The following is a 9,517-nucleotide window of genomic DNA, read 5'->3' as shown; positions in this document are numbered from 1 at the left end:
GGTAGTTTATTATACAGTGGGGCCTCTTCAGCACACATCACCTCGTCCTCTGGGGATATTCTGAAATATTTACCTGCTGGCCAGTCCATGATCACTTCCAGGATTCCTGGGTGACTTGGGTTTCCTATTCGGGCCCGTTGTGTGATCAGTGCGACCCACTTACTCAACATAGCATCGGTTGCATGATGTGTAGAGGGGACCCTCCCTTTGAACATCCAGCCCAGCACCGGCAGTCGGGGTGCCAGGAGGAGCTGTGCTTATTCCTAAAAACTCCTGTGCGGGTCCCTTCACCTTGCTTTGTTTTATGGCAAAACCGGCCTTCAGAAGGATTTGGACTATTCTCTCCCCTTTCTCAAAAACTTCTTCTTCTGTGTTGCCCCACACAATGATGTCATCAATGTATTGCAGGTGTTCTGGAGCCTCACCCTGTTCCAGTGCAGTCTGGATCAGTCCATGGCAAATGGTAGGGCTGTGTTTCCACCCCTGGGGCAGTCGGTTCCAGGTGTACTGGACGCCCCTCCAAGTGAAAGCAAACTGTGGCCTGCACTCTGCTGCCCGGCTAGCTCAGTCGGTAGAGCATGAGACTCTTAATCTCAGGGTCGTGGGTTCGTGCCCCACGTTGGGCGCCAAAAAGGACTGTCGTGGTTTAACCTGGCAGGCAGCCAAATACCATGCAGCCGCTCGCTCACTCCCCCCGCCCCCCCAGCGGGACGGGGAGAGAATCGGAAGGGTAAGAGTGAGAAAAACTCGTGGGTTGAGATAAAGACAGTTTAATAGAACAGAAAAGGGAAAATAATGATAATAAATAATGATAGAATATACAAAATGAGTGATGCACAATGCAATTGCTCACCACCCGCGCTGACCGATAACCAAGTAGCGATCGGTACTTCCTGGATCACGCCTACCCTTCATATACTGAGCATGACGTCACATGGTATGGAATACCCCATTGGCCAGCTGGGCTGGCTGTCCTGATTATGTTCCCTCCCATCTCGTGTACCTAGCTCAGTCAGTAGGCACGGGAGCTGTCCTTGGACTAGGAGGGCACTTAGCAACAACTGAAAACATCAGTGTGTTATCAACATTCTTCTCGTACTAAATCCAAAACACAGCACTAGGAAGAAATTTAACCCTATCCCAGCCGAAACCAGGACAAGAACGCATTAGCGATATCAATTGTGGCGTACCACTTGGCTTTCTTTGACTCCAGTTCGTATTGGAGTTCTAGCATGTCCGGCATGGCAGCACTCAGTAGTGGCGTAACTTCGTTCAGGCCATGGTAGCCTACTGTTAGTCTCCACTCTCCATTGGACTTTCGAACTGACCAAATGGGACTGGTAAAGGGTGAGCGAGTCTTGCTGATCACTCCTTGGCTCTCCAGTCGATGAATCAGCTTATGGATGGGAATCAGGGAGTCTCGGTTGGTGCGATATTGCTGCCAGTGCAGCGTTGTGGTAGCGATCACCACCTGTTGTTCTTCGACTCTCAGCAACCCCACAACAGAAGGGTCCTCCAAAAGACAGGGCAAGGTAGACAGCTGTTTAATTTCCTCCATCTCCAGGGCAGCTATACCAAAAGCCCACTGGTACCCTTTTGGGTCCTTGAAATACCCTCTCCTGAGGTAGTCTATGCCAAGGATGCACGGAGCCTCTGGGCCAGTCACAATGGGGTGCTTCTGCCACTCATTCCCAGTTAGGCTCACTTCGGCCTCCAATACAGTTAACTCTTGGGATCCCCCTGTCACTCCAGGAATACAAATGGGTTCTGCCCCTTCATAGCTTGATGGCATCAGGGTACACTGTGCACCGGTGTCTACGAGAGCCTTCTACTCCTCTGGGTCTGATGTGCCAGGCCATCGAATCCACACAGTCCAGTAAACCCGGTTGTCCCTTTCCTCCACCTGGCTGGAGGCAGGGCCCCTCTAGTTCTGGTCATAGTATCCGTTTCTCACTTCTTGCAAACGCTAGTCCAGAATTTCTTCATTACAATCCAAAGTAAGATCAGCCCTTCTACTCTGTCTGGGGAACTGTTCACTGGAAACTGGACTCTCGTGAGACAGGCTTTTCCTGAAAACTGGAGCAGCATTTTTCTTGGGAGAACCCCCTTGTGTCATTGTCTTTCCTTGCAACTCACGTACCCGTGCCTCTAGGGTCAAGGTAGGTTTTCCATCCCACTGCCTCATGTGCTCTCCGTGGTCATGCAGGTAAAACCACAGGGTGCCCTGTGGTGTGTACTTTCTATATCCTCTCTCTTTAGCAGAAGAACACTGACTCCTAATGGCTGAGATACTGGTCCATACAGGTGGAGAGTAGGACCTCTGAGTTGCTGGACCTCCCGGGACAGTTTCTGCACAGCCGAGACAAGGGAGGAAGAGAGACTTTCTTCGTATTGCCAGAGTTTACCAACTGCTTCATTCACCGTTGATGCGTCTCCATCTTTCAAGGTCAGTATTGCCAACGAATTGGCATATGATGTTGGTGCGCTCCTTAAAAACTTCCGCCACATGGGTTGCGTGCACTGGACTTCATCTGGATCTTTGGATAGTTGCTCGTTGTTCAGGTCACTATAAACCACCTCCAGCACGCCTAGTTCTCTCAGGTACTGGATACCTCTCTCCATAGTGGTCCACTTGCCTGGGCGATATATAACATCTTCCTTGAAGGGATACCTTTCCTTCACGCCTGACAGCAGTCGCCTCCAGAGGCTGAGGGCCTGTGTCCCTTTTCCAATTGCTTTGTCAATGCCCCCTTCCCTAGCAAGGGATCCCAGCTGTTTGGCTTCCTTACCCTCTGATTCCAGGCTACTGGCCCCATTATCCCAGCATCGGAGCAGCCAGGTAACAATATGCTCGCCTGGACGACGGCTGAAATCTTTCCACATATCTCGCAGCTCACTCAGGGATAGGGATTGGGTGGTTTCTGTCTCGTTTATGAGTTCTTCCTCTTCCTCCTCCTCTCCTCGTGACGGCCCTGCTTTTTTATCGTCCCTTTCTAAACGAGCTGACTTTCGCCCCCAAGATTTCTTCTTCTGTACAGGGGCGACTGATACCAGGAAGGGTTGGTCCTCTGGTTCAGCTGTAGTACCTGTTGCAGGGACTGAAATAGCCGCAGTGCCTGCTGCCGGGGTTGGAGTAGCCGCAGTGCCTGTCGCGGGGGTTGGAGTAGCCGCAGTGCCTGTCGCCAGGGTTGGAGTAGACGCTGTGGCTGTTGTTTGGTTTTCCTTCTCTTCTCCCTGAGGGTGCTGTATAATACTGAGCAGTGTTTGGTAGATGCTAGCCAGGGCTCAGCACAGTGCCTTAAGTTGTGTCTCTTTGGAATAACTACAGCATTTTTTTTTTCAAGCATTCTGTCACTTCATCAGGATCCTGTAGTTGTTCAGGATTAAAGTTCCAGACCATCGGGGGTGAGTTGTCCAAGTACCTGCTCGTATTCTCCCACATGCCATGCCACCCATGACCATCCAGCCTCGGGGCAGATCTCTGGGTGATTTTTTTAAATAGTTGTTTAACCCTACAGAAGATCTGAAACACATTCAGATATAGCAATAGGAGCATGCTGGCTTTAACATCCCAAGGATATCCAAAATTCTCGAGTGCTGTTGTAATCAGCCTGGAGGAGAAGGGGAAGGTGAAGGAAGCTGTCTCCCCCGTAAATTGGCTCTCCGAGGAGAAGAGGTAAAAAGTGTAATTATTAATAGTTTCCGAGAGATAGCTCCTGAAGCACAGGGACGATAGCAGTGCTGAGTACAATCTCATGACCAGTAAGTTTTTCATACCATAAGCCAGTGTTACGCAGGATAGCAAAGCGATAACCTTAATCCACCTCCCAGAGGTGATAAACAGCACATAAATACTGATAAACTGTATATACGGCAAATAAGGTGTTACATAACACAACTCCGAGAACAAATGCAACAACTCTGAGAGCAAGTAAACCAACATTGTGACCCACGACTACTAAACTTATATAATGAATGCTTATAACAGATTTGTTTTAACCTGCTGGGGTCTAGATGTGTCGTTATCTCAACCCTTCGTGCCCCACGTTGGGCGCCAAAAAGGACTGTTGTGGTTTAACCTGTCAGGCAGCCAAACACCACACAGCTGCTCGCTCACTCCCCCCCACCAAGTGGGATGGGGGAGAGAATTGGGAAAAAAAAAGTAAAATTCGTGGACTGAGATAAAGACAGTTTAATACAACAGAAAAGGAAGGGATAAAAATAATAATAATATAATAACGATGATAGAATATACAAAGTAAGTGATGCACATTGCAATTGCTCACCACCCGCCGACTGATGCCCAGCCAGTCCCTGAGCAGCAATTGCTGCCCCACAACCAACTCCCCCTGTTTACATACTGAGCATGACGTCATATGGTATGGAATACCCCATTGGCCAGTTGGGTTAGCTGTCCTGGCTATCCTCCCTCCCAGCTTCTTGTGCACCTGGCCAAGCATGGGAAGCTGAAAAGTCCTTGACTAGAATAAACACTACTTCGCAACAACTGAAAACATCAGTGTGTTATCAACATTCTTCTCATACTAAATCCAAAACATAGCACTATAGCAACTACTAGGAAGAAAATTAACTCTATCCCAGATGAAACCAGGACAGCTATCAACACACCTCACTTTCCAACAAAGTTGGAAATAAAACCTCATTCACCTTTCAGCTGAAGGTTTTCTATGCTTCTGATCATTTCTGATTAACCAACTCATCTCCAGATGCTTACAAGTTAGATACCGAGTGTCTGAGATAAACAGGTCACTTTAACATAACTGCTTTTTTTCTTTCACAAGCGAATTGCTGAGTCACTTATACCCCTCTGAGAAAAATAATAATGGAGCCCATAGAGCCCTTTAGATATTTAAGTTTTTGTAATGACACTTTTTATTACATAGCTGATAGAGGAAAGCAATTTTCTTCCCCACACTTATTTGCCTACAACTGAAAAACATTAAGTGTTTCAGGCTGTGGTAATTATCATAGTCATTAAAAGAATCCCACTTAACTCAGCCATGCTGGGATCGTGTGTGTTCTTTTGTCCCAATAAACTATCCTTGTTGACATGAATTACAGGTATTTCACTGGATGAGACACAAACACATACCGTTCCTGGTCTGGGGCTGTATCTGTCTTTCTGCTCTGTATTTGCACAGAGCCTATTTGAACCTGGATGGCAGTCCATGACAAAAGTAAAATTCTTTTTATTATTGCAATAAAGGAAAAGCACAGCTCAGCAGTCTAAGCATCAGAAATAAAAGCAAAATTCTCATTATTTTTGACTGCAAAACCAGTTTCTTTCACAATGATACAGGTAATTTAGGTAATAGATTTTAATTTTTGCTCATACTTGCTTACTGTGTGTCTGCTTACCCCAGCTGTACAGAATAGGCATCAGAGCAGCACAGGGATAACATAACCGTTTTAGGAAGCTAAACATGCCTCATAACATTTGATGTTCTCAGATATCCCTCGGTGCTTGGTCAGGTTACAGATTATTTAGCTGTCTTGATAATTTCCCTGACTTGAGTTAACTGTGGGTAAAGTTTATCTCTCATTTCCTGCACTATGCCCCTCATAAACCCCAGCTCCTGGTTACACTGTCCAGCACCGAAGTCAAGCCTGAGTATGTCACAGCTTAGGAACTCTAGGTCAGCTTCTGTCCCATCTTCGAGGCTGGCTGCTTCCTACTTCTTCCCCCCTCATGCCTTGCATTAATTGAGTGAATCTCAAGCAAAGATTCAACAAAATCTCAGCACCAGTTTTCAAAATACCATGAGCCTAGAGACAGCTTTACTACCCAAGACCAAGTCCCTTTTAGTGAGGCAAAAAAACAGCAGAGGACTCCAAAACCACCCTAAATGAATTGCTTCAGTTGTGCTCCATTTTCTTCACCAGAAAATGTGTCTATTATTCCATCTCTCCATTTCTCCTTTGTGATTGTATAGGCTAAAGTATTCATTAAGTTTTCTGCTAATATATATTGTCTGCCAGCTGCCTCTGAGAATGTATTAGCCTTTCAGCAGGGCTACTTTGAGCTCTTTGGCACCCCTTTCAAAGTGTCACCCCTGCACTGAACTGTGCTGCAATCAACTAAGGGCAGACTGTCAGTTCATAAACATTTCAATTTCAAAGCAGCAAAATTGTTTTATATTCCTTTACCAAATGGAACTTGAAGACAGTAAATCTGCTATTGAATTGGAGCATATGACAGAGTGCATGCTCCATTGGGAGGGCAGACAGGCGACTGTCAGCACAGAGGATTTACCGCTGCCTCCCCTAGTCAGGCATAGCCTTGCCCTATAAACTCAGCCGTGCTATCTTCTCACACCAAATCTGGCATCCTTAGAAAGCTGTGTGAGCTGGCACAGGCATGACGACGGAACAACCACAAACCCACGGATGAAATGCAAAGAGTAAATTTATTTTTGTTACCTCGCCAACTGGGGGATCCCCAAAGCAGCACCTGGGCAGAGGCACACAAGCGGGGACGCAGGCAATGCGGAGCTCGGTCCATGCTAGAGGATCGCAAAACCTGCTGGTTTTGCCTGTTTATCAGGGATTTGCGCAGGTGGAGTTTACCACGGTGCTTTGATCTTTCCCACAGCAGGGCAGGAATCTCAAGCATGTCTGATAGGGTGTCTCTAAGTCTATCATAGGCCTATGTTATCTAAACACAGATGTTCTACTTGTGTCTTGGTTTCGGCTGGGATAGAGTTAATTTTCTTCCTAGTAGCTGGTATAGTGCTATGTTTTGGATTTAGTATGAGAAGAATGTTGATAACACACTGATGTTTTAGTTGTTGCAAAGTAGTGTTTATCCTAGTCAAGGACTTTTCAGCTTCCCATGCTTGGCCAGGTGCACAAGAAGCTGGGAGGGAGCATAGCCAGGACAGCTAACCCAACTGGCCAATGGGGTATTCCATACCATATGACGTCATGCTCAGCATATAAAGCTGGGGGAAGAAGAAGGAAGGGAGACATTCGGAGTGATGGCGTTTGTCTTCCCAAGTAACCATGATGCGTGATGGAGCCCTGCTTTTCTGGAGATGGCTGAACACCTGCCTGCCAACAGGAAGTAGTGAATGAATTCCTTGTTTTGCTTTGCTTGCGCGCGCGGCTTTTGCTTTACCTATTAAACTGTCTTTATCTCAACCTACGAGTTTTTCTCACTCTTACCCTTCCGATTCTCTCCCCGTCCCACTGGGGGGGCGGGGGGAGTGAGTGAGCGGCTGCGTGGTATTTGGCTGTCTGCCAGGTTAAACCACGACAATAGCCAACGCTGTCATTGGTGCTCTCTGAAGTGATGTGCAGTCTCTTGCAAAATCAATACACAGTCAGTCTTTGTGATCCTAGTGCTTGCTTTGACTGCAGATGGGAAAGCTCCAATGTGATGATACAGAACAAAGTTCGCTTTCTGGATTGTTTGTTGTTAAGTAATGTGCTGAAAACATTGCAAGGTGAAAGATGGTACAGGACTTTCTGGACAACCATTTCCCTTTTGGAGACGCCTTCCATTGTATTTTGTTCATGGTTGTTCCCAGAGGAACAGTTGGACTTTAAGAGGCTTCAGGCCCAGTTGCTGAATACCAACAGAAATGTATCTGATAAGTATTTACTTATATGGAGCTTGTGAGTATGATGGTACAAATCAGTGAACTAGAGGTTTCCCTAGTTTCTTCCCTAGGAAGATTTGGAATGCATCCCAGTACATTTTATAGGTGTCTAATCAGGCTGTAGTCATAGTGCCAGCGCTGAAAGATTAGAGGGAAGGTACCCATGTACCAGAATAGCTTTTTTCTCTTTTCTGTTGCTTTTCAGCACCAGCTATTCTTTTGTACCAGTCTGGAAGAAAAATGAATGTTGAACATATGAATAGTTCGATAGGTCGTATATGAAGGTCCATCTATTCTCCTAACTTGTCTCTGCAAGTGGCCGCTAGCTGGTGCCAAGCAATATATAACAACAGGGAAACTCCATGATAGTCTTTATCTAGGACAGTCTTCTAGGCTCAAGCAATTTGTGGCCAAGGATTCCCTTAGCCAACAGGAGCATCATTCACGTGAGTGAAGGCTACCAGGCATCATTTTTCTTCTTTGAACTTACCCAAATGCTTTCTAAACCCATGGAAGTGTCTGGTACCTACAAGGTCCTATGCCTAGAGACTCTCCATTGCTTAACTGTGTTACTGAAGAAGAATCTCTTTTGTTTGTTTTGAGTCTACCACCTCATGTTCACATGTGTTTTGTACAGGAGAAGGTAAGGAATAGTCATGCTCTATTCACCTTCTCCCTTCTACTCATAATTTTATAGATTTCTATTATATCCTCCCGTTGACATCCCTTCCCACACCCACCATCTCTTTACTAGGCTAAAGAATCTAGTGTCCCTAACCATTCCCCATCTGAAGCTGTTAGAGCTTTTCTAGTTGGCCTTGTTGCTCTTCTCTGCTTTTTTCCAATTTTACAGGACCAGAACTGCTTTCCTGTCAAGTTTTTGGCACATAATGGATTTATAATGTGGCACATTATTCTATCCCTTTCCTAGTAATTCTTGAACCTTGATTTTCTCTTTTGACAGCGCATTGAGCAGATACTTTCATAGAACAGCTTATGATCACCAAAGATCTTGTTTTTGATCGGAAGCAAATAAAGTATTTGGGTATTGAGTTAGGAGGCCTGATTTGCTAATGTGAAATAGATTACAACTCAGCACTTTTGGCCATTCTGGAAAGGGAAGAGGGGAACAAGAATTGGACAAGTTAACTCTTCTTCCCATCCCTGTTTACCACTGGAGCCAGAGGTGGGCAGGGTGATGCTCTCCCCTTTTTTTTGGTATGGCAGCAGAGCTGTAACTTTTTTCCCTTTCAGGTGAGTTTGAGGGCAGAGAGGCTCTTGGAAGCAGTCAGCAGGCACTGACTCAGCAGGAGCAGAGTGGAGTAGCTTCATACACTGCCCATGCCACTGCTGCCTGGGCACAGTTTTGAGCTATTTTATTTTGAATGCTTTCTGAGCTCCTGTGTACAACAGGCTGTGATGGAAATTTCCCATGATATTCTGTTGCAAAATGCCATTTTTGCAAAACACATAAATATCCAAGGAAGAACTTTTAAGTATTTGGAAAACACAATATTTTGCCTGAAAGACAGAAAAAATGACCCCTTGCTACCCACCTGGAATATTCACATCAGTTTTATTTTCAGTCTGCTGGAAAGTAAATCTGAGCAGACAGTCTATACAGGCTATTGGGAAGCAAAAAAGTATCTGCTTGACTTTGTCTCTGCTTTGGAACAACAGAATCATAATGCTATTTTAATTTAAATATATATGTGTTTATTTTAATGGCTGTCTCTTTCTGTATATGTGTCTACCCCTGCTGGCTCCTTACCACTACAACTTCTGAGTATTGCCTATTTAGATTTTGAGTACTTATCATGGGTTCTTTTTTTTTTTTTTTGTCCATTATTTTCCCCCAAAGACCTATCAATTCATATGATCTCCCAATTATATTG

At 45.5% G+C, this 9,517-nt stretch overlaps 1 non-coding gene across 1 annotated transcript; it reads left to right on the top strand.

Annotated features, from left to right (window-relative positions):
* Positions 1-553: 553 nt before the first annotated feature.
* On the top strand, positions 554-626 carry TRNAK-CUU (transfer RNA lysine (anticodon CUU)). Its single transcript has one exon. It is a non-coding gene; the product is annotated as a tRNA-Lys (tRNA).
* The last annotated feature ends 8,891 nt before the right edge of the window (positions 627-9,517 follow it).

The sequence above is a fragment of the Calonectris borealis genome, chromosome W (genome assembly GCF_964195595.1).
Source record: "Calonectris borealis chromosome W, bCalBor7.hap1.2, whole genome shotgun sequence".
NCBI classification, from domain to species: domain Eukaryota; kingdom Metazoa; phylum Chordata; class Aves; order Procellariiformes; family Procellariidae; genus Calonectris; species Calonectris borealis.
Note: the sequence above shows the minus strand (reverse complement) of the source record. Positions and strands in the feature narration are given on the sequence as shown.